The sequence below is a fragment of the Phyllostomus discolor genome, chromosome 2 (assembly GCF_004126475.2).
Source record: "Phyllostomus discolor isolate MPI-MPIP mPhyDis1 chromosome 2, mPhyDis1.pri.v3, whole genome shotgun sequence".
In the NCBI taxonomy this organism is placed as follows: Eukaryota; Metazoa; Chordata; class Mammalia; order Chiroptera; family Phyllostomidae; genus Phyllostomus; species Phyllostomus discolor.
This window is the reverse complement of record NC_040904.2, coordinates 43,026,398-43,050,794: the sequence shown is the minus strand read 5'-3', so window position 1 is coordinate 43,050,794 and position 24,397 is coordinate 43,026,398.

Genomic DNA, 24,397 nt, shown 5'->3' with positions numbered 1-24,397 from the left:
CATTCTGGACACCTTGCCTTTCCTTTACTCCATTCCACTCTTATGGAGAAGTTTTTTTTTTTTTTAATTTGTTTGTTGGGCTTCTTATTGTTGACATAACCTTGACAAATGTCTTACTCAGTAGCTTGGCAGGAGTGGGTTTAGGACCACTTATTTACTGCTGCTCCCCTTTCTCCTACTTTGAAAATCTCTGCCTGTTGCTGGCAATGGCAGTAGTTTCGACCTGGGTTTGTGGGTCAAGGTTTTGGTTTTGGACCTTGGCCTCACTATCTAGTCAGACGGGTGCTCAGACCTGGCTCCTCTAGAGCCTCTCACTGAGACTTCCCCAGGGTGGCTGGGAAGGCAGGGCAGGGCAGGGCCAGGTTGGGGTGAAGTCAAGGTGGGGCATGTAGAGCCGGGTGTGACTGGGTTGCATGGGAAACTGACTTGTTTCTCTAAATCAGTTGGACCTGGTGGTGGCAGAGCTGGTAGGTGGCAGAGGTGGCAATGGAGGAAGTAGATGTAACTGAGTCGCAGTCCTGGCTAATTAACCGGGATGCTCATGTGTGCTCTCCCAGCAGAGGACACTGACCAGCAATGCTCACTGCCACCGTCTATCAAGCACCGACTCTGGCACTGTGCAGCCAACAGCTTCACAGACATCATCTCATTTGATTATAGCAGCAAAGTCATGAGGAAGTCCTATTCCTGTGCTCGTTTTACAGAAGAGATGGTACCTTAGAAAGGTTCAATAAATTGCCCAAGGTCAAGAAGAAGAGATGGTAACTTAGAGAGGTTAAATAACTTGCTCCAGGTCACAGTGTTTGTACATAGCTCAGCTGGGATTTGAACCCAGGTGGTCCTAGTGCCTGTGATCTGAACCACAATGCCACACATCCCTGCCCCTGTGTTGTGTTCAGGCCTGTGGCCTGTCATAATTCATCAGCAGCTCTAAGGTCTTGGGAGGGCCATGTTTAGATCATTTGTCATTTGTGTGACAGCAACATCCTGGAGTTTGTGTGTTTTTGCTCCTCGATTTTCTGCCTCTGAGCTAAGGATGCCCACGTCCTCCTCACCTGTGTGAGGCAACCAGCAAATGTTCAGGTAGCAAGAGTAACTTTCTACCAGAAATGGTCTTATGGCAGTTTTGCTATCAGCATCTCCAGACTCAGGGGTAAAAACCCAGAAGCAATACCATGTAGGAGTTTCCCTTGAGTGGGAAGACTCTCCAAAACGTTGGTAATTATTCATGTTGGCTGAGGTTGTTTACTTAAAATATTTTTCCTTCTTGTAGACATAAGAAAAATTAATTGCTCTGGCCTTTTCTCTGTGATTTTCTGATGTCTCGGCATGCCAATGCCTGAGAAAACTTAACACACAGAATGAGTAATACTCTGTTGCTAAGGACTGGTATTTCAGTTGCTCAAGGTTGTAGAGATGTTATTGCGACATGGAAGTCAGCCCTTGAGAGAGGAGGGGAATGGGGGCTGGGGGAGGGAGGAAGGAGGGACAGAGAGAGAAAGAAAGAAGGGGAAGGAGAGAGAAGGAGGGATGGAGGAAGGAGTCTGCTGTCCTCTACTGAAAGAAATCTTTTCTTCTTTAAGGATTTTAATTTGCTTTCCTTCAACACAGCATAATATTGTAGTTATTATCTCCTTGGATTTACACATTGTATCTACAAGGTTCAGAGATCCCTGGGTTTGTGTAGTGCCTTCCTAAGAATGCAGCATTTTCATATTTATTATCACAACATGTGTGCCTGTATGAAAGAGGATTAGAGAAATGTCTTCACATTGGAAGGTGGGCAGATTGAGGCATCAGGAATGGTCAGCAAGCTGGTGAGGGGTTAGGAGGAGAAACCAGAGAGTCTTATTTTTTTACATATTCATGTGCTTTCAATTACAGAGACAAAGTTCAAACTTCCAGGAAAAACTCCTAATGTCTCAGTATACACACTATATAGCACACGCAGGAGGTATATTCAATACATGTCAATTCTATTCTTCTTCCCCACCAATCATATAATCCTATTTACTATAGACTTGCCATTTTCATAACAGCTAAACTAAAATTAATTGTTGCTGTCACATAAAAGTCAGACTTCTCTGTCTCTGTAGTTGTTAATGTTAAAACCCATTTGGATCCCTGTTACGTCACTAGGCACGACCCAGTACCAGGTACCTAAATGCGGTTCTAGCGTCCACGGCTCCCGCGCTCTCTCTCATCTGTTCGTGCCTGGGTATAACTTAATCTTCTGCCTCTTTGTTTTCTTTCTGCCTAAGTGAAAAACAAGAATGCCGAGATTGTTCAGGACACACCTGTGCACTGTTGCAGAGCGGCTGATCTTGAGGGAAGGCTGGTTTTGCCACACAGGTGGTGCCTGGGCGGCCTCAACAAGCCTCCGAGTAAAGAGGGGAAAAACAAAGCCAGTGGATGTGGAGGTGGGGGGTTGGGATGAGGGAAGGAAACACCTTCCACAGGGTATTTAGCAGAGGTCGCTTAATTACGCTGAGTGCCAAGAGGTAATTGGAAAGGCAACTGTCACAGGGATGTAGAATTTTTACACGTGCGCTTGTGCTCACACCCCCTGCCCTCCTCTTCCCCTTTTTCAGTCCGAGGTGTGTTCTCTTCTCCATTTCCTTTTTCAAGTAGTTCCCTTCCTTGACTTTCTGGTAGAAAACTACAGATTGATAGACTCCATCTGGTTCACCTCATTCACCGTCAGAGCCATGGAGCAGAGGTGGGTTGCCGCGCAGTGTGGCTCATTTTCCAGTGGGGCTGCATCAGCACTGAGTGTAACCTGAGCACCGAAGAAGAACTGAAGGCAGCACAGCTTCTATTAGCATTTTAGGAGCCAGTGCAGCAGGCGCCACAAGGGGTCTAGATTTTGGAGTTTGGGAACACAAACTCAATGCTTTGTCAGGTTTTTCAGCTGTATATGCACTTGGACTCTTTGTGGCTTGGACTTGAATGGGGATAAATATGACTCAATATTTTTTTCCCTCCAGAAATAGTGTTTGCATTGGGAGGCTTGTCAACTGTTTCCTCTCTTTTAGTCATCCACTTAACTTTTTTGGACTCAGCTTCATCTATACAATGGGAATGACTCTTTAAATCTGTGATAAATGGTTAGTAGCCGATAAAAGCAAGGGGTAGTTTCTATACGTAAAATAGCAGGGGAAGAATTTTAACCTTAAAAATTAGATTTTATTATGATATCATTGAAATAGTCATCTGAAAATACTGTTTCACTAACAAACACATGAATTCAAAAGGATGATGACATTCTATTTGATCATTATCTAACAGACTGGCAAAGATAAAAAAATAATGATCATGTGTAGTGCTTGTGAGAATATAAGTATGTTGGATCAACTTTGCTGCAAAGTATATTGTAAATATATTTTAAATTTAAAATGGTCATGGTTTTTGATGAAGTGATCCCTTTTCTAGAAATTTATTATAGGAGAAAATCAGAAACATACTAAAAGATATGTTTATAAGTTTGTTCATCTTAGCTCCATTAATAAGAGTAAAAATTGGGTACAAGATATATGCCCACTAATAAGAAATTATTTAAATGAATTATGATATACCCCCGAACTGAATACTCAGTGGCTGTTTGAAAGAAAAATATAACTATATTTATTGGCATAGAAAGATATTTAGAATATATTGTTAAGTGGAAAATGAATTTTAGAACTATTTGTTTAATATTATTCTACTTGGATGGATATATTTACATGTATATGTATAATTATATTAATATACATAAAGGATACTACATTTGTGTATACTGGCTTTGGATGAAAGGGTTTTTGGGGAGTAACTTTTACTTTGTACTTCATGCACCTTTGACCTACTCAAACATTTTTTATAGTGAATGGTGTTATGTTTTATAATCAGCCAAAACCATAATAATAAAGAAGAAAAAAAAACCCCAAGGGACACTCAAATGAAAGAAACTCTGAATTCTACAGCTTCTACCAATGTCTCTCATTTGTAATCTGACCATTGAATTGGATATACTCAACTTCTGATCAGCTAGTCAGGACACGGGCCTAGGCTATTTACAATGGACTAAAGAAACAGTAAAAGATAAACAAGTCTGAGATAAACTGCCATAAATAACACACTAATCTATTTAATGAAATAATATATGACAGGCACCTGATGAGCTTGTGAATTGAATATCATGTGAAAATAAGGTTGTTGAATGTTGGGGTAAGCGATAGGGGCCACCGCCGGGGGGTGATAGGCCCCGCATTCAGGGCTGTGAGAAGCACGGTTCCCTCTCCAACCTCTTTTCTTTCTGAGAGACCCAGTGGTGGGCACTAGAGACTTTCAGTCTACTTTGCCTTTATTTTGGAAGGAGACCTAGATACTATCATGTAAAAATATCCCCACTAATGCATATTAAGATGTGACATGCTTCCTTTTTTTATTTTGTATGCCTTTGTGTCATTAACCTGAGAGGGAGAGGGAAAAAAAAAGAACCCATATCCCAACGTGTAACTGAAAACCTCCCGGTGGGATTTGTTTAGTGCGAGAGAGTGATTAGTAATTTTTAGTGATTAGTAATTTTCTCCCTCAGGTGGTTTTTCTGCATTCCTGTAGAGATCGTGTGTACACAACAGGGCTGCCAAGTGAGAAGAAAAGACTCAGGCAGAAAATATCACGCTTCAGAAAAACAGTGTGTGCGTGTGTGTGTGTGTGTGTGTGCGCGCACGCATGTGTGTCTTAAACTATTTTAGTTACTTTGACAAATAAAGTGCTTTGATTTGGAATCTTTGCCTTTATGTCTTACATAATCTCTGGTTTTGCAAAAAGTTCCATTATGCAATAATTTTGTGCAGGGGAATTATATGTGTTCCCATCCACTCACAACCCCATCTCCCTCGCTCCCTTTCTGTTCCCCCCATTGGTTTTGGAAAGCAAGCCAAATTCTAAAAATCTTGGCTTAAGGAGGCCTCAGGGCTTTATTTGTAGCTTTTTCGGACTGACTGTGGAAATCACAGGATTGAAGCAGAAGGAGTTTAGCTTTTTCAATTAGTAAAAAGGGAAAAAGACTGCCCAGGTCTGCAACGAGAGCTGCATGGAGGAGGACCATTCCTCAGTGTCCCTGCAGGTCAGCCCAGTCCACTTCCCAATGAAGTGGGCATTCCCATGAACTCACGCGCACCCGGACAGTTGGGGCACTAGCAAGAGTATGCGGTTGTTTTCTTCCTGCCACTCCCTGGGGATTGGTTATTTAGCACAAAGTGTAAGCAACTTGTGTGGCCTCAGGATTTTCCCACTTGAGGCTTTCATAATATTACTTTCGCATATCCATGGCACATAGGCTGGGCCCAGTGACCTAGTTTGTAACTGCTAGCTCCTCAGAATGTTGATCTCTGAACTCAAGAAAGTGATACACTGTATTTGGATTATTCTTTGGTTTCTGAGGTTAAAGTGGGCACTTAGAACTATAAATGAAATAAGCTTTAAAGTTGAGAGTTAATTCACTTACACTGACAAAATTGAATAATTTGTTGACCAGTCTTATCCAATTGTGGACTTTAGCCATGTCCCCCACTCCTCTTCCTCTATCATCATCATCATCATCACCATCATCATCATCACCATCATCATCATCACCATCATCACCATCACCTCCTATAGAGCTATTGCATTTTGTGGCTACAAGTACTTCCTAATGCATTCTCTTATTTTGTCATTATGGCAGTTCTTTGAGGCCCAGGAGGGTGTTGATTATGTTACCGTTTTAGACATGAAGATGCTGAATTTCTAAAACACACATCTAGTATCTGAGCAAAGAAGAGAATCTAGAGTTTCTAATTGAAAGCTCTTTGCTCTTTCGGAAGCACCTCAGGGTAGGTTTGGGAGGGGTATGCCAAGAACTTTAATCTTGGGCTGAGATCCTAGCCTGCCTTGACTCTGATCGCGAGCACAGACCGAGGGTACCTTTAGAATACAAGCCATGGCTTTGAACGGATGGATTAGTCATTCCGACAGTTCAGTGCAATTATCTAAGAAAATATGAGTTCCCCACTCTTTTGTAAATTGGCAACGTGATGGTGCAGGGAAGTGTCCTGACAAGCCTGAGGTGTCACCTTGTGAGGTCCTCCCCAGAGACCGCTTTAGGTTACCTGTTACATGCAATGGGTGAACCACCCCCAGCCTTGTCTCCATGGATACAAACACAGAACTTGCTCTTTTAAATTCTCTGAATCTGAGTGTGAATGGCAATCCCAAATTGGCTGTCCTATGCCACCCAGGACAGCAGGAAGCATCTAAATGTTCAACATGCTAAACGGACCAAAAATGTAAAGTGAGGCTGACTCACGGCTGGGGAAGAGGCAAAGGTGGCTGACTTCCCATTGCCCCGGCTGGAGACCTTGAATGGGCTAAAATGCATCCTATGATTTACCCCATCTCTCCTTCCATCCTGACCATCACCCTGTCATTGGACCAGGATTGTGAGCTATTGTGCAAGGGAGAGAGAAGAAAGGGAGCTAAGGGCGGGGTGCAATGGTGGGGGGCGTTGCTCAGACTAAAATCTGAAGCCAGTTAGCATTTAGAAGTTCCAGAAGAGAAGACAGAGTGTTTCCTATTAGATTAGGAGAAACTCTAATATTAGGGAGAAATGTTCTATATATTTTTATATTTTTCAAGCCTAGTGCAGTGCCAGGCAAATAGTGCTAGTTAGTTGCTCAATAAATATTTGAGGGCATGATAACAAACTGGTGTAGGCCTTTGCTAACCTCATCTGATATTTCCTATGAGTCAAGCTCCTGGTTCAAACTGCTATTTCTGCCAGATGGCTGCCACTAGAATTGCCACTCTGATCTTACTACCATTTGTGGGCCCCCAGGCCTTGCCTGGCTCAGGGGGGCCTACCTGAGCCCCAGCCCAACGTTCTATTTCTGCTGCCTGTGCTGAGATTCTGATGGAATCCTTGTCAAGTAGCCTGTTTCAAAATTTCTCGGCTTTTCATTTACTTAGATAGAGTAAAACCTAAACTGTTCTGGAAAAAAATGAAGGCCCTTTTAGAAAACTATTTGTGAAACAAATGAGTTTTGTAATAACACAAAACTCTGCATGTATGATGGTGGTTTTACCAAAAGTTTAGTTCTCATAAATCCTGGCAAAAGAAGTGAAAATTTTAGTTTTGGGGGGTGAGTTGGCAGTATCTATTTAAAAAAGGCATAAACATTTTGATCCAGTTATTTCAGCTCCAGAAAGCTAACTTACAGAAATAAACAAGTGCCATCAGTATAATTGCAAACATGTTTAATGCAGCATTATCTATGTTTATAAAAACGGAAGTCATTGTAAGTCCATTAACAAGGAAATTGGTAAAGAAATGATGGTGTATCTATGCAACAGAGTATTCCTCATCAAGTAAAAGGAATCAGGGAAGTCCAGGATATATTTTTATATTTGAGATGCAAGAGGCTGAATGATTTGTGTAGTATGATTATGTTGTTAAGCCCTAAATTTAAGTGGGTATATATTTGTATATTATCAAATATATCTACTATATGACTTTTCTATTTGTGTGGACATATTATAATAACACATTCACATTTGTATATATGTTAATAGGGAAAGGTCTGGAAGGACAAACACCAAATAGTGAAGAGTGGATATCCATGGAAAGAGAAAGGGAGGTGGATGACTCCATAATTAGCAGACCATCTACAGCTCTTGTACCTTCTCTTTCCTTCTGCCAGTTTGGACTATGTATCTTGTAGGAAGATGAAAGGAAATGATGGTGAACTTAATTCTTCATTTCTAGGCGTTTGTGTCTACATCTGTTTTCCCCTACCACCCGTGCGTGTATTTGTGTCTGTGTGTAAACTGAAATCACTGGGAAACAATGAGTGAGTATGAGGTTGTGGATTAGTGTCAGAGTTCATGTATTTTTTTCTTTTTTCTTCATGATTTTATTGTTATGGATGATATGTACAGCCAGGAGTATATTAAACATATTTTTAAAACATTAATGATGTATAATTTCCAAGAGTTTTATGTTAAAATACAGATGACTCCTTTCTCAGGTTCAGAGACAGCCTTGAGCAAAATGATAAGGAATATGTGGGTTGCTCAGTACATGCCCTTTCATTGCACGTGCTTTCTCATTGTCTTGAATGGCAGAGATTTTCACGTAGACCCGGGTCTGAATGTCAGCTTCATCAGTCACCAACCGTGTAAACCTGGGCCACTCACCCATCCTTCCACAACCTTAGTTGTAGGGCTTTGGTGAGGATTAAGTGAGATCCCATGTGTGAAGATGCCTCGTACACACTGCAGGTGCTCAGTGGCTGTTTCCTTTCTTCTGATCCTTTTCAAAAGGATTCTTTCAAAAATGCATTTGAGTTTTGCTGTTCTCAGAGCATTTGAATCTTCACCAGCACCCTATGAGTTCGAAATATCTGCAGCTGTGTCCCCTCTTCCTTTGTCTGCCCCCCACTCTGTTTCCCTTCTGTCCTCTTCATTTTTCCCCCTCAGTCTTTTCCTCTTGCCTTTTTCTCTTCCTCCTTCCTTCTATTTCCACTTAGTGTTTGTCTTTTTCTAATTCTATACCTTCCACTTCTCCATTTATTTCCTAACGCTATTGGGGAAGAGACAAGTGAGTCACAGAGAAATAGAAAGAAACACAGTGTAGAAAGGCAGTAAGACCAACTCTTCTTTCTTCACGAGTGAAGATTTCTCTCATTGCTCTAAGCTGTGCTTTCTCATCTTTCTGTATCTTTGCACATGCTGTTCCTTCTTTACTTGTCCCACTTTTACTTGGTTAAAACTTGTGCTTCAGGTCTCACAGGCGTTTCCTTGGGGTGGAGGGCTCCAATATACAAAGTCATATGCCCTGTTCACTGTGCCCACAGTGCTCCATGGTTCCCAGACCAAAATACTGTTATCACTGAACTATAATTGCTCTTAATAGTCTCTCTTTTCTGCTAAACTATACACTTTCATGCACAAGGAACGTGGTTCACTTGTTTATTCCACATTTCTAGCACTTGGCTCAGGGCTTGGCTCTTAGTGGGTGCTTGTTGAATGGAGCTGTAACTTGAGGTGTTCATCATCGTGGTCTCTGGGAGAGCCAGCTGGGTTTTTCTCAAGCTGAGTTCTACTCTGGGACCTCTGTCCCATTCTTACACTGAAGCTTTAGTTCCCAATCTCAAGTAGCCCAAATAAAAGCAGGAAGAAGGATCAGATACTATCTGTGCTATTTTATTAGAATCAAATCCCAAACCCCCTTTTCCTGGGGGGTCAGGCTCCAAATGGACTTTTCAGGCCTTCGTCCCTCCAAGAACCTGACGATACAGTCACACAAACTTGCCAGCTTATCCTTACGGTCTTGTCTTTGCTAATGCTGTTTCCTCAACCTGCAGGCTGATTTTCCCCCTCTTTGCATAATGCAAAGTCTTCTTATCCCTCAGGATCCAGTTCAAATAATGGTTCTTACTTTTTAGAATTATGGTGAGAATTAAGTGAGATAAATTGTATAAATGCATAGGGCAGAGGTGACCACAGAATAAACACCCCATAAAGATGAGCTATTAGCACCTCTTCTCAGTCAGACTTTAAGCTCACAGAGGGTAGAAGTCATGTTTATACTCTTTATACCTGTACCCTAAGCACTCAGCAGGAGTGTAGAAAGTATAGTAGTTGCTTAATAAATAGTTGAATAAATAAGATGTAATGGTCTAAATCAGTGATTTTCAGCTGGTGTGCCACAAGAATTTTTGAAACATGCAATATCTGACTAGCCAGGGGTACCGACCTCTTTTCCCTTAGATTGTCAAATAAAAAAATGACAATAACCAACACGACAATAGCCATCTGGTGTTAATGAATCAAAATTATACCTATTTTTTGTCTGCAAAAAATGTATAACATTTTTTGGTGTACCACAGAATTTTAGTAATTAGTTTATATGTACCATGAAATGAAAAAGGTTGAAAATCGCTGGTCTAAATGGCCATCCACATAGTGATGTAAGGTGCTACCTCCAGTACCAACGGTGTCAGGATAATTGTGGCATGTTTATTTTTATAATTTTTATTTAATTTTTTGAATTGATAGGACATTCACATGTTTCAAATATAAAACTTACAAAAATCATTAAAAGACTCTTCTCCTTCCCTGCCAACCATCCCTATCCCCCTGATTGGTAACCACTATTATTAATTTCTTTTTTAATTTTTATTTTTTAAAAAGATTTTATTTATTCATTCTTAGAGAGGGGAAGGGAGGGAGAAAGAGAGGGGGAGAAACATTGATGTGTGGTTGCTTCTCACATGCCCCCTACTGGGGACCTGGCCTGCAACCCAGGCATGTGCCCTAGACTGGGAATCGAACCAGTGACCCTTTGATTCAATCCACTGAGCCAGCACTCAATCCACTGAGCCACACCAGCCAGGGCTATTATTAATTTCTTATTATTCTCTCAGGGATATTTGTAATGCAAATAGAATCCAATACAAATATATATAGCATTTCATGTGTGGATGTATCCATAATTTATTTAATTAGTTTCTTATTGATGAGCATTTAGGTTATTGTCAATTTTTTTTCATTATAACAATGCTAATTCATTTTGCATTTGTGTATTGGTAGCAAAAATTCCTAGAAGTGGAATTGCTAGGCCAATGGGATGTGTATCTGAAACTTTTGTAGACACTGTCAGGTGGGCCTCCAGAAGAATTCCACAAATTCATAGCTCACCCACTGGCAGCATATAAAAGTGCTATTTTTATGCAGAATTGCCAACATAGTTTATTATCAAACTTTTGGAATTTTTGTCAATCTATTCGGTGAAAGGCAATGCTTTCAACTTCATGTAGTTTTAATTCGCAGTTTTATTACCATGAGTGAAATCGCACAGCTATTCTTGCTCCCCTTCTTTAAAAACCACATCTGTTTCTCTTCTGTGAGTGCTCGGTTCCTATCTTTGTGAACTTTTTACTTGAATAAATTATTTTTCTTTTACTCTTATGGATTTGTAGGCACTCTTTATAAATGTGGGACATTAACCCTTCATCTGTGTTTCAAGTGGCAGATATTTTTGCCTAGATGCCGTGTGTGTTTTAATTGACTTGTTCCCCTCCCCCCCAGAAAAATGGTTTTGATTCCTACAAAGTGGCTCTTATTAAGCTTTTCTCCATGGCTTCTGGAGTTTGTGTCAGAAAGGCTTTCAACACCAAGATTATTAAAAAATTCTCTCAAATTATTCTGTATTTATTTTAACTTTTAAAAATCGAATCTACTTGAAATTTCAGGATCCTTTTTAGGCCATTTCAAACAAATATGTTTTTGGGGTAGGGTTGCTAGATTTAGCAAATAAAAATACAGATGCCCTGATAAATTTGAATTCCCAATAAACAATGAATTTTTCTTGTAGTACAAGTATGTCTCATTCAATATTGGGAGCTTCACTTATACTAAGTAATGACTGTTTATCCAAATCAGATTTAACTGGGGATCCTGTATTTTATCTGGCAACCCTAGGTTGGGGGCGGCTAACCTATCTGCTTGGACACTTTGAATTGTTCTAATTCTCAGTTTAAGCTATGTCAGGGCCCTACTATGTGTCCTCCTTTGCTTTGTAGAAGTGTAATGGTATTATACAATGTTTGTGTCCATTCCTCACAGGTTCTGAAGTTGGTGCCCACAGTTGATATTAGAGAAATTGAATTAAGTTTATTTATCAATATAATGAATGAATTATGTTAACTTATTCAATAGAATGAAGTATATTTATTCAGTAGAATGAATGTTTATTTCCCTTCTGAGATTCTGTCCAATGAGTGCTACGAGAAAGTCATCTCAGAAGCAGAAGGAAACTACCTGGTAGCATTGGAGCGCTAGCCAGTCCCCCCGTCTGTTTTGTTCTAATGAAACAATTGTGTTCCTAAGAATATCTGGTTGTCACAATAACTTTTTCAATTATTATTTCAAGAGATTAGAGGCTGGAGTTTCAGATTATATAAGAAACCTATTTTTTTCCTAATAGGAGTGTAAATAACATTTACAGTTTATGAGTACTTGGCTGGGTGGCTCAGTTGGCATGAGCATCATCCCGATATGCCAAGGCTGCAGTTTGGCGCCGGTCACGGCCTGCACAGGAGTCAGCCAATGGATGCATGATGAAGTGGAGCGACAAATCGATGTTTCTCTTTTTGTTTCTCCTTTCCTGTCTCTCTAAAATCAATCAATAAAAAATATTCAAAATTATAAGTATATTCTCATTGATTAAACTGGGCAAAAGGAAATTTAGTGTCTCTCTTTTTTTTTTACTGTTTTTGAGAACACCTACTCAGGAGTCTCATATCCCTTATCATTCCCATTATAATTGACAAAGCACGGTGTTGAGATAATACTCCCCTTCTCGCCACAAAATTGTAGCACAAATCATAACCGCCATGATAAATAGAGACTGTGACGTCATTGAAGTAGCAAGGTCCCAATATGTTACAACCAATGGAGGACAGTATACTTACCACTTGCTAATTTACTTGAATGCATCTCATTAAATGCACTCATTCATTCAACAAATATTCCTTGAGTGCCTCCTAACTATTAGGCACTGTGCTGGGTGTGAGGTGAAATAAAACAGTCATGCTCCCTGCCTTCATGGGGCTTTGCAGTGGTGTGCTATAGCCAGCTCCCACAAGCTGGTTAAATTTTTAGGAACTTTGTGAACCTTATAATCACCAATGGTGAGAGTATTTATACACAGAAATTGGCTAGCACTACATACAAGTCAGGGTTTTCTTTGTTAGTCACTATATCCCCCATTGCCCCTTTCATTTAAATGGGGAGCTAGTTGTTAAACACTGGCCAGCACTTTACCAAATTTGCAGAAATTGCCCTCAACTGAGTCTCCTTCCTGCCTTTTTATCACCATCCGAGGGCCCCAGAGTACCAATATACCTTGCTTTTCACAAACAAAAGTTTCTTGAGACATTGTGAAGTGTTCAAATTATTATAAGGTATAGCTGACATGGCATAGGTTGTGAAACCCAAATTAAAGCTTAAAAACAAACTTCGCAATGTTAAAAAATTCATTATATTTTAGCTATGTAAGATGGGAATAATAATAATACCTCCTTTGTGGGGTTGTATGGGAATTAAACGAACTAGTATGTGTGAAGTATGGAAGTGCCTGGCACAGAGTCACATACGGTGAGCTTCATGTAAGTTAGGGTCCTTCCTGTTCTTATGATGCATGATGTTTGCAGATAAAATTTTTTCTGGTTCTGATAGTGCAGAAGGCAAATGGGAAACTTTAGCTGCATCTCTCAGATCTGTTCAACAAGCTAAAATGATCTCTTTAATCTGAAGAGCTACTTGGAAGATTTTAGATCTGGAATCTCAACTGTGGGAAGACAGGCAGAAGGTCATGACCTTGGAGCCAGGAGAAATGCTGCACTTGCTTCTTTGTGCCATCTCATTCCATTAGGGCTTTTTGTGAAAAAACAAAAAACAAAACTTTCTGAGCATTCCCAAGTGACCTAGGGACTCGAAGCATGCCACACCTGGTTACGGTTCCCTTATTATACTGGAAGGGCACAGTAGGGAGAGAGGGACCAGACAACCTTGTATGGGATGGGCCATTAGTCCTGGGATGTTGGAATTTAGAGTCTTACTCCCAGTAGACTTCCCCAGTGTTTGCATGATCAAGAATGCTTTATTCCTGATTCTATTGACTTCTTTTTATATACCGCAAGGTTTCTCTTTCCCTGTTGAAGGTAATTTTTTTCACATGCAGATCCTGCATGTATTTTGTTGGGTTTATGTCTCACTTGTTTTTCCTCTTCTTGGTAGTTTTATAAATGGTATCTTTTCATAATATTCAAGTTGTTTATTGCTGGTATGTGGAAAAATAATGTTATATATTTTTTGCCTTGCTACAGTAATCACTTATTAGTTCCAAGAAGTGGATTTTTTTGTTTTTGTAGATTATTTGGACTTCTCTACATTAATATCATGTCATCTGCAAATAAAAACAGTTTTATTTCTTTCTATCTAATCAGTATACCTTTTATTTATTTTCTTGTCTTATTGTACTATCTAGGACTTTAAATAGGAATAATGAGAGAAGGTATCTTTGTGTTTTTACTTATCTTAGGGGGGAAGGCTCCTGCCTTTCACCATTCAGTATGATGTTAGCTGTAGGTTTTTTGTGTATACTCATTTTTAGATTATTGAAGTTCTCTAAAGTTCTCATTTGTTGAGACTCACAAAATGTAGATGGTTTGTTTTGATCAGATCTGCTGAAAGATTTGATTTATAGTCATTTCTGTCCAGTCAGGGGTGGTTTGGAAATAGTGGGAGGAAGAAAAGACATTCCGCCCTTGGTTTCTATGATGACTACTCCCCAGATGAGCTTTCTGCTGCTTTTGCCCTCCCCTCCCTGCCATAAACCCAGGGATCTCCAACAGCTGCATTTGGGAAAGAGACAGCATGAGGCAGAGTGATGAACTTGCTTTTAAATCTGGGGAGCTGCCGCATCTTATCTGTATGACCTTGAATGAATCATAAAACCTTATTTCCAAAGTCAGGGGCATACCTACCTTATAGGGCCGTGAAAACAGGTTGAAATGATGTCAACTTTAAAGTACTCTACAAATTTAGGTTTTAATACTATAAATTCTTAGAGGGCAGGATCCATGTCAGTTCATTTTTGTATCCCCTAAATAGTCACAAGAGCACAGGAAATGTTTAGCATGCATCTAATTGTTGTGTTATTGCATATATTTTCCAAGGTCTCTTTGTTTGCCCTGGGGCTGTGTGGGGGCGGGGGAGGGGCACTAAACAGTGGGTGTTTAGCACGGTCCATCACAGTTAGGCTTCACGACCTTGGAAAAATCACCCAAATTGCCTACCAAATAATTGGACTGTTTGGATGACTATGTGAGATGACCCAGATAAAACACTGCGCAAAATATTGGCTCATGAAAAGTGCTCAATAAAATGTTATTTTTATAGGACCCTCATTAGGGAACTAGAGAACTGGAGAGGAAAAGCTATGCTAGTTTTGGTTTATTGTTTGTAGTTGTGTTTGGTGTCTGCCTGAAGGAACTTTCTTATTTGCTCGGGGGTGATCACGGAGGTGTGGATTGAGGGGAGAGTGGGGCCCAAAGCTGCAGATGGCCCAAATTTCCATTTGTGCAGATGCACTAGATTTCTTCTTTTCCTGTTCACTAGGTGGCACTGTTGACTCATCTATGCTACTCCATCTAGACCTTTCCACAAGTCTTAATTTAAAAGTTGCACTTTTTGGGGGGTGGGGGTGTGGGGAATGGTGTGTGTATTGGGAAAGAAAGTATGAGTGAACTTCCAGTGACCAACTTTTCAGGTACAATTAGGGAAAAACTGTCACCTATGGTTATGTGACTTTATGGGCTAGTTTCAAACTATTTTTTAAACTGATTTTAAGAGCAACATGAGTTAGTTTCCAGTTCTATTCCGAGAAATGAAAGAAGACATGGACTGTTGCCCCCACCCCCCCGCCCCACCAAGCCTTCACTACACCAAAGGAAAAAATAAAATGTGGTTTTGAATGTAGGTTGAATATTTGCTCTTAAATTCCTGTTTCCCTGTTGTTAGTGAGTGTTAATGAAGGCACAGTTGAAGCAGTTTCTAGGCTAAGCTTCAGTTGGGCCTTCCAATGTAATAAAAATTAGTCACTGCTGAAAAGAAACCCAATGCAGTGTGTTCCTTTGGATGTGGAGTTTGCAGAGTACCGCTCCCCCACCCCCAACCACCCACCAAGTCAGTCAGGGCCCTGTTTCGGTGTTGCTGTATTGCCACAGACTTACAGGAAGTGGCCATTCACCTGGGGACCTCTAGTTCAAACGTATGATGGTTCCAAAATGGCACCTGTCACTTTTGGATAGAAAAAAAATTCAAAATGGTTTTCTGCCCTGCATTTCCAGGCTGCGAGGCAGGAGATGGGCATCGGCCTTATCAAACCAAAGGATCAAGCTATCAAAGATTCCCTCCAATTGCCTTGGAGGTTGGAGTGTGTTTTTTCTAATTATCATCGCTTTTTCATTGTTCACTATAACTTTAAAATTAACTCTGTTTATGTTGCTTTTTTATAGCTTAGATTCTTTTTTTTTGTCCACAGAAATAATGCAACCAAAATTTTCTAACAAATATTTCCCAGTTCAGAATTTTCCTAAAGCCTCCCTGGCCTCTCCTGCTAATGAGCTCCAATTTTCTTTGCTTTCCTGTGTGTCTACCAGCACGCACCACCTTGAGTCCGTGTGTAATAAACAACTAAATATAGTCTCAGTTTTGGCAGCTCTCTTTTGGAAGACTGCCAGAAGGCCCCCCAAAACAGGAATTAAACCGATTTAAAATGAACAGGCAAACTCTTCTGTGCTTGGAAACAGAGGACATTTTTGTATGCTGTGAGCAGTAGTCACCACGTTTTCTATGTATATGTGCTCTGCTTTATTTATATGCAGTAATAGCTTTAGTAATTGTTAGCAAAGCACTTTTAAATGCTCAGCACCCCTCTCTGAAATGGGGCTTCTTCCAGAAAATTCTTTACATGAAAGCAGTGCTGTGTAATGGGTACTGGCGTGAAGGGGTTGGGGAGCGGCGCAGGTGACGGCAGCCTCTGCTAGTGAGCAGAGCAGTTGCGGATGGAGCGTGCATTCTGTTCCTTGATTTGTTGTGGAGCACCTGTGACATCTGGGTTTGCTCAGTCACATCTCCAGCTTGCATGGTCCTCCAAGGACATGGGAGAGAGCAGGAAAAAGAGAGGAAGGAAAAGGGAGCGAGAAGGGGCAGAGAGAAATGCAGGGCTGGTTTCAGTACATTTAAATTCTCACCGCTGGGGCATTCTAAGGAGTGAATACTAATCACACTGAGTATGTCACATCATGTGCTGTAATTGTAAATCAAACACATGTCCCCAGGCAAGAGGCGGAGGCCACCAAGCCTATTTCATTTTTGATGCAACCTGAATTTAAAAGCCAGGACTCCAGAGGAGATAGGCTTCGTGAATTTATTTAATTTCATGACATGTGCCTTGCTCCTTCAATGCTACCTTGACATAAAGGCTGCAGGCTTTAACAGAACGCTTTCATTTGAACAGTTAATGTGCTATTAGCGATGGCTGTAACACTTTCTAGGGACACGAGGATACACAAATTGTTTTGAGAAGCATGGGTTGTAGTGCTTTTCTCAGGGAAAATGAGAAATAGATTATGGTGCCTGGATAGTGTTGCTCTCATTAAAAATGCCTACAGGGATTTGTGTGCTATCTATCTATCGCTGCAAATATAATAGCACTGCTTCCCAGAGGAAGCTTTGACAATGCCCGTCACACTTGAGCACTGGAGGCCCTCAAAGATCTCTCGTAGCTTTTAGAAGAAAGTTTTTCTTTCGGAGGCCAGATTGATCTTCCCGGAGCACCTTGCTCTTTGAACCTTGGGGATTTGTTTACTAAATAATGCTGAAACGTAGTGGAGACCAAAACCTTCCTCGACCTGGCTGTGTCTTTTCCAGTCTTTGCGCTGCTACTCCCCCAGAACTCACACACCGACCAGAAGGGACTTGGGACATGGCTCCTAGCCTTTGAGGAGGCCTGCCACTCTCTTTAGAGGCTCTGCGGGATCTGCTCCCACCAGCACGTCTCTTACCACTGGAATCCTGCTCACCTTTAAAGGACCAGTTTAAATACTACCTTCTTTAGAAAGTTCTTCCTGATTCTCTTCTGCCTTGAGGCAGAGGTAATTTTTCATTTTTTGGAATGTTGTACCTCTTAGTGACACTTGGATCCTGCTCTGGTTGGTGGGCACTTGTGTCTGTGGCACCAGGTGCCGGGGATTAGATAACCTGTGTCTGCCTCTGTGGGTTGCACAGCATCATGTATACAATGTGTGGTCGTAAAGGTTTTCTGAGTAAATAACACGACGCATGCGACTGTCTTGCTGGACTAATTTCAATAGCTGTGTCTAAGTGATGATAATAGAAAATAACTGTCAAAAATAATCAGGAGTATATATTTTATATAGGTTTTGCTTCATTGATCTTTTCAAAGAGCTACCTTCTTTGAGATGTGTTTGACACATAGTGGGTGCTCAGTCAACCAGCTCATCACTACTTGAATGCGGTCTCACAGCAAATGAGGTTCCACAATGAGGCAGAGAGAGTTTTTAATCAGACTTTTTTGAATTTATGACCCATAGAACAATTTTTTCAGTTTTGCATGGAAACTGGAATGCTTAAAAGGGAAAATGAATCATTTCAATTCTTGATGCACATGAATCCAGGGACTGTTAGCAAAAAAGGATGAGAAGCATGGTTAAAAGTAATATGAACTAACACTAACACTTATTGAGCACTTATTGTGTTCCAGGCACTTTGCTCATCATCTTACATGCATTACTTCATTTGGCCTCCTGATAATTATTATTTCCATTTTATAGATAACAAAACCGAGTCTTAGAAAAGTTAAATAAGTTGCTCAATGACACACAACTAGTTAAGTGGCAGAACCAGGATTTGAACTCAGATTGACTAACTCCAATCCATATACCATTAAATCTCTTTCAGCAAAGTTGTTTCCTTCCCAAAGAGAACATAGTAGAGAGACTCTTGAGCAGTGTTAGAAATAGAAATTTTCCTTCAGTCTAAACCTTCTTGTCTTCGTTAGTGCTCCTGTTTTACAGATGAATGAACTGAGGCCCAGTGAGGCTGTGTGACTTCTTCAGGATCACAGAGCTGGTGAGATCTGGGATTAGACCACAGATACTGGACTCCCAGCCCAGAGAGCACCTGTTAGAAGATGGTGTGTTGTCACACAGATTTGGAGGTGCATGCATCTGGCTAGGTTCCCTTAAACATAAGCCTTGTGTGCAATGAAAATCAGGGGCAGCTTAGCAGACCCTAGATGGTGTTAGTGCTATTGGCTTTATAAGTGGCTGGTTACCTCTCTTTTAATTCATTATTGACCCAGTAGTACTCATCTCAATTTGGCATCTACACGACTTACTTACTTTAATCTTTCTGAATCTCTGATCAAGGCAACCAAGGGTGCCAAAGTTGTCTGTTCATGCATCAGAGACCAGTACATTCCCTCTTCTGGAGCTGACTTTGCCCTCTTCTGTGACCACCAGGCTGTGAAGAACCGGCTGGGTTTTGCTTGCATGTGTGGCTGCCTGTGTGGTGCCCTTTGGAAGCCTCTTCATTGCGCAGAGGCCACAGGGGTCTCACATATCCACAATGAAAGGCCTCTTAGGGTTAGGCATTTCTTTAGATAAATATGCTGAGGATATGGAAACAAAACAAAACAAACAAATAGTGATGATGGCAACAACAACAACAACAACACAACAACACAACAGAGCCTTTGGAATCAGAAAGCTAGAGGTCCAGCAGCAAAGGGTTGGCTGAGTGCAGCTTCGTTCCCAGGGAAGCAGGGGATGAGCCTGTGAATGCTCTACCACGGAGTTAAGTGCTCAGGTTTCCAGATGTTGAGATGAGATTGAAATCAGAAATAACTCTGCCTCTAACTGTTGGCTGACTTTGGAAGAGCTAGCTAGTCTGTTTGGACCTCAATTTCTTCATCTGTAAAATAATATGAATCTTACAGGGCTACTATGGCATTTAGGTTACATTGGATAATGTATCTGAAAGCCCTTTGTAAATGCAGCCCCGGTCACTGACTAACTGAGGCATTTAGGAGGTCCTCAGCTAAGTGAAAATAAACTTTCTTGGAGAGCAAACATGTTGGTTATTTTTATAAATTGGTTTATGATAAAGGATGATTCTGGGTGAATAGGGCATAGGGAGGAGCATTTCTTTTTAAAAAAACATTTTATTTATTTATTTTTAGAGAGAGGGGAAGAGAGGGAAGAAACATTGATGGGAGAGAGAAACATCTACCAGCTGCCTCTCGTAGACCTTTTGCTTTGTGGGATGATGTCCAACCAACTGAGCTGCACCGGTCAGGGCAGAAGGGTCATTCCTTTGGTTGGGGTGAGTGGGAAGCAGGAAAAGACTGGAAAATCAGGAGCCAGAGCCTCATCTAATAGAGGGTCTCAACAACCAACCAGTGTGAAGGCTAAGGTTGAAGGTACAGGTGAAGAATAAGGAAGGTCAATCAGGGCAAACGTGTTCATATTACCCCTCGGCATAGGATTGTCCTTGTGCAGGTGTCTGGGTTCCTTCACGTGGTCTTTCTCAGTCTGTGGGCTTTCAAGCTGCTGACACCGAAATTACTGTGGTGACCTAGTGACTTATGGATTTTGTAGTTATCAGATCATAGAGCCTGATGTCCCAGTAGCAGGAACACTGTGGGGGAAGGAAGATTGAAATGAGTTTTAATCAACCTATGTATCTTGCAGTTGTGTTTCCCACAGCTAAGGCTTCCCTCTGGAGAGGTGAGGTCAGGTTATGTTTTACATTTTCACTTGCAGAGAGAAGCAATCCTCAGTTATCAAGGCGATTATACCCGTATGTGTAGGAAAATTCCCAGGATCAGACAGACGCAAATATCAGGTAATAGTAATCATTATAGTATTTGTCCTGTATTATATTATGTTATGTTATATTATATTATATTATATTATATCTATCTTGTCAAAGTATCAACTTGAGGTTTATAAAGTCTTAGAATTGAAAGATAACACAACAGTTTTTATCCTCTCTCTATATTTAAACTATCCTAAATAAAAATGAAATTCTCCAGTTTCTAAAAGCAGATTCCCAGAGTCCTTTGAAATCTCACTTTAATATTTTGCTAATCTTCCTGCTGCATATATCCAGTTCCACTCTATTAATTTTTCCCTAATTGAAGATGGAGAATAGCTTATTGCTGCACTTCTGTGGATGATGCTTTATGTCATATTCATATTTGCACTCCCATCACTTACCATTGTCCTAGTACGAGGCAAATATTCGATTAGTATTTGTTGGGTGAAGGAATGAATGAAAAAGACGCATGCATGAATGAAAAGTTCTGGCTTCTAATTCACTCTGTTGGGGTGTCTTCCTTCCAGTCAGAATAATTCCAGTTCTTTCATGTTTCATGAGGAATCTGCCTTCTTTTGAACATCTGAACCTTTTGGTTGGCTCTTTACTTAATCCTCTCTCAGTTTTTTATATTTCTTTTTGGTTTGAAGCCCAGAATCGGAGATCAGTGAAGCTATCAGGTAAAAATGCTAAAACTCTTCCTCAAATATGGCTCTAACCAACTTAGTAGCTTGTGAGAGGCTTTGGGCCTTGAAATGTTAGAGTTGAAGGGACTGAAGGAATTGTCGTTATGTGTTTTTGTTCTTTTGTTTTTGGTTTTATTGGTTTGTTCGTTTTGATGACATGATGGTAATGTAGTTAAGGCAAAAGTATTGCTTATAAATACTCAAGTAATTACAGATGAAATGTTATGATGTCTAGGGTTTGCTTTAAAAAATGTCAGCAGGAAAGAAGGCCGGAAGTTAAGTGAATATAGATGAAACAAGACATATTGATAATTTTTGAAGCTGGGTTAATTACACTATTCTCTCTACCTTTGTGAGTGCTTTTTTTTCATAATACAAAGTTAAGAAAAATGTATGCAGACAAACCTACTTTTGCCTAATGCCACAAAACTAGAAAGTGGAGAACTTGGACTGGAAGGCTATCTCCCACTCCACACTCTCTCCAGTGCACTGTGTGAATTAGTCAGCTCAGCGTGGTTTGTGCTCTCTCTGTCCTGCCAGTCATCACTTGGACATGCAAATGCCATTTATGATTCTTGTCCTTCCATCTCAACTTGGTTTACTGTCCCCACGGTTTTACTGAGCACAAAGATTTTCCCCACTCCACGTGACAATCAAAAGAGAAAACAGTTTTGATATAACTCTTTGTTTTATAGCATTCTTATGGACTAAAAGAAAACATGAACAAAGAATAACACAGAAAACCATATGTGCAAGGAATTGCAACTGATGAACAGTCACTAAACATATTTAAACTTTCAAGGGAGAAATTGCACACTACAACAGAATCTAAATAGTGCCCCAGTAGTAATTACTAATTTAAGTGTGTAATAAAATGATAAAATGCTTTGATAGGACTCTGGACTGCAGAGTCTTTGTGATACCTCTAGCAGCTTGGCAGCCATCCAGAGCCCCAAGTGGCACCGAGTTTGGAATACCTGTCTCAGGAATTCACCTGTGCTCCAACCACTCAGGGTTACCTGGTTTTAGGTGTGCTCCTGTTGAAAGAGAAAGAGCAAGCATCTTTTCATTTGGAGGAGAGGAATAGGGATTGATCCAAAGAAGGGGGGGGGGAGGTGAAGAATTGTGAGAGTGTAGGGGTGGAGTAGAGGGGGGGAGGAAATTGTTGGGGAGTTAAACTCATTTAGGTGGAGCCCTAAGATAACTACCAAAAAATGGCTGACATCGAACTGTCAGAGTGGTATAGCCCAGAAGGAAGGTTTGATAGTAGGACACCTGAGTCAGGCAACATTACTCCAGGTAAGGGGAGGTGTTTCAGGGAGAGCACAACCAGCAAGTTATCCTCCTGTTTGGAACCAGGGGAGGCCACATGCAGAGGGCTCTGCAAACAGGCAGGTGCCATAAGGTGCTGGAGGCACTGCGGCAATTTCTAAACTAATGTGAAATTCAAATAGCATGCACTTCTGTAAATAGGTTACAAAACATTTGGGATCAGATTTAAGACACTTTCTTTACATAACTTGTACTTCATGGGCAAGACATAAGTGTTTGTGCACTTTTTTCCCTGGTAAAAGATACGTATCAGCATAAAATTGTTTTTTGGTCCCATAATTTTTTTATTGTATCTTCCAATTCTCAGGATGACATAAAACTTTTTAAAGAGGTTACTATTAACTACGGATTTCCATTTTTAAACAAGCTTCTCAGTGAGAACCAGTTAGACATGAAAGCATACTTCTAAGTGAATTGTGTATTCATTTAAAGTGTAGAGAAAAAAATAAAAACAAACCCTGTTCCACCCCCACCCAGCATGTGACTCCAGGTCACCACCCTGGGAACATTGTGCTTTGAGCTTTTGACTGGATTTGCTTCTGAGGTTAAGAGAAGTGTGTGGCAGATGTTGGGAGGCAGTTGGGGATGGGGGTGGGGTACCGGCATGAAGGGGCTGCCAGATGTTGAGCGGGAGGGTGGGGTGTGGGGATAAAAGCCTGCCAGATGTCTGCAGTGCAGCATTGGGGCACCTGCTTTCCATGGTCTTCTGAAGATGATTTATATCTCATTGGTAAGGTCTCACAAAAGTCCTACCCCTCCCAGTAAATACTGAATCCAGGGTTTACATAACTATTATCTGCATGGTTGAGGGTTATAGGAATGAAAATACACAATCAACCAATATGCTCATTTGTAAATAAAAGAGGTTTGCGGGGAGGCTTTACATTTAAATCTGTTGTTACAAATTATAAAGAGAATTACCTTTTATTTTCTATTTATTTTATCTTTCCAATAAGGAATGATTTGCTCTCCTCTCTTCCCCACAATGAATTTAATAGATTTATTCATCAAGTTTTCTAAATTTAGACACCAAACTGATGTTTTTCTCCCACTGCTTAATTTTATTCTTAGCAGCACTTACATAAAGCCAGGCATGAAAGATACGGCAAAATTACTAACTTGCTGTGACCTGGAATGCACTGATAGAATAAAATAACAATAATGAAGATTGATGTACCAGAGAGACTTAATACCAACCACTCTTAATGAAATCTGTTTTATGTGTATGTCGTTCCCCCCCCCCCCCCCAGTGCTTTTGGCTACATGTTTCCTGTGGTTTTTAAGAGTCTAAGTTTCCCTTGTGATGCCTGGAATAGGCTCAATTCTTAGACTAATAGATGGGCCACACAAAAGAAAATATGTGGATCTTATCATTTCCTTGGATTTTAGGAAACTTTAGTGTTTTCCAGGACAAGATTTGATTACAAGAGGTAAAATGCCTCACTCTGATCTCCTTTGAAAGGCTTAGAAATAATGGAATTTGGGGACGTGGAGAGTCTGAGAAGGCTGAAAGAGAAGCCGCGTTTGTCCCAGTGGCCTTTCCGTCGTCGGAAAGCCAAGGCTGGCCATTCTCCTGGACCGCGGCTAGCAGTGTGGCTCATTGTTCCTCTCCACTGCACTGATGTCCCGCCCACAGGAAAAGGTCACTGAGCACCTAGTAGGTGCCACACTGCTACGTTCTGGAAATACATGGTGAAAGGAGTTCCTTTCTTCCCGGAACTTCCTGTGTGTGGGGAAGACAGACATTGGACAGCTGCTTGCTCAAATAATTGTTCACAATGTGTGCCGTGAGAAAATACGACAGTGGAGACTTTGGTAGAGATCAGCTGATAACGGTGGAATGATCTGGCCAGTAGGTCCCTCACGTAGGATCAGCAGACAGACTCTGTTTG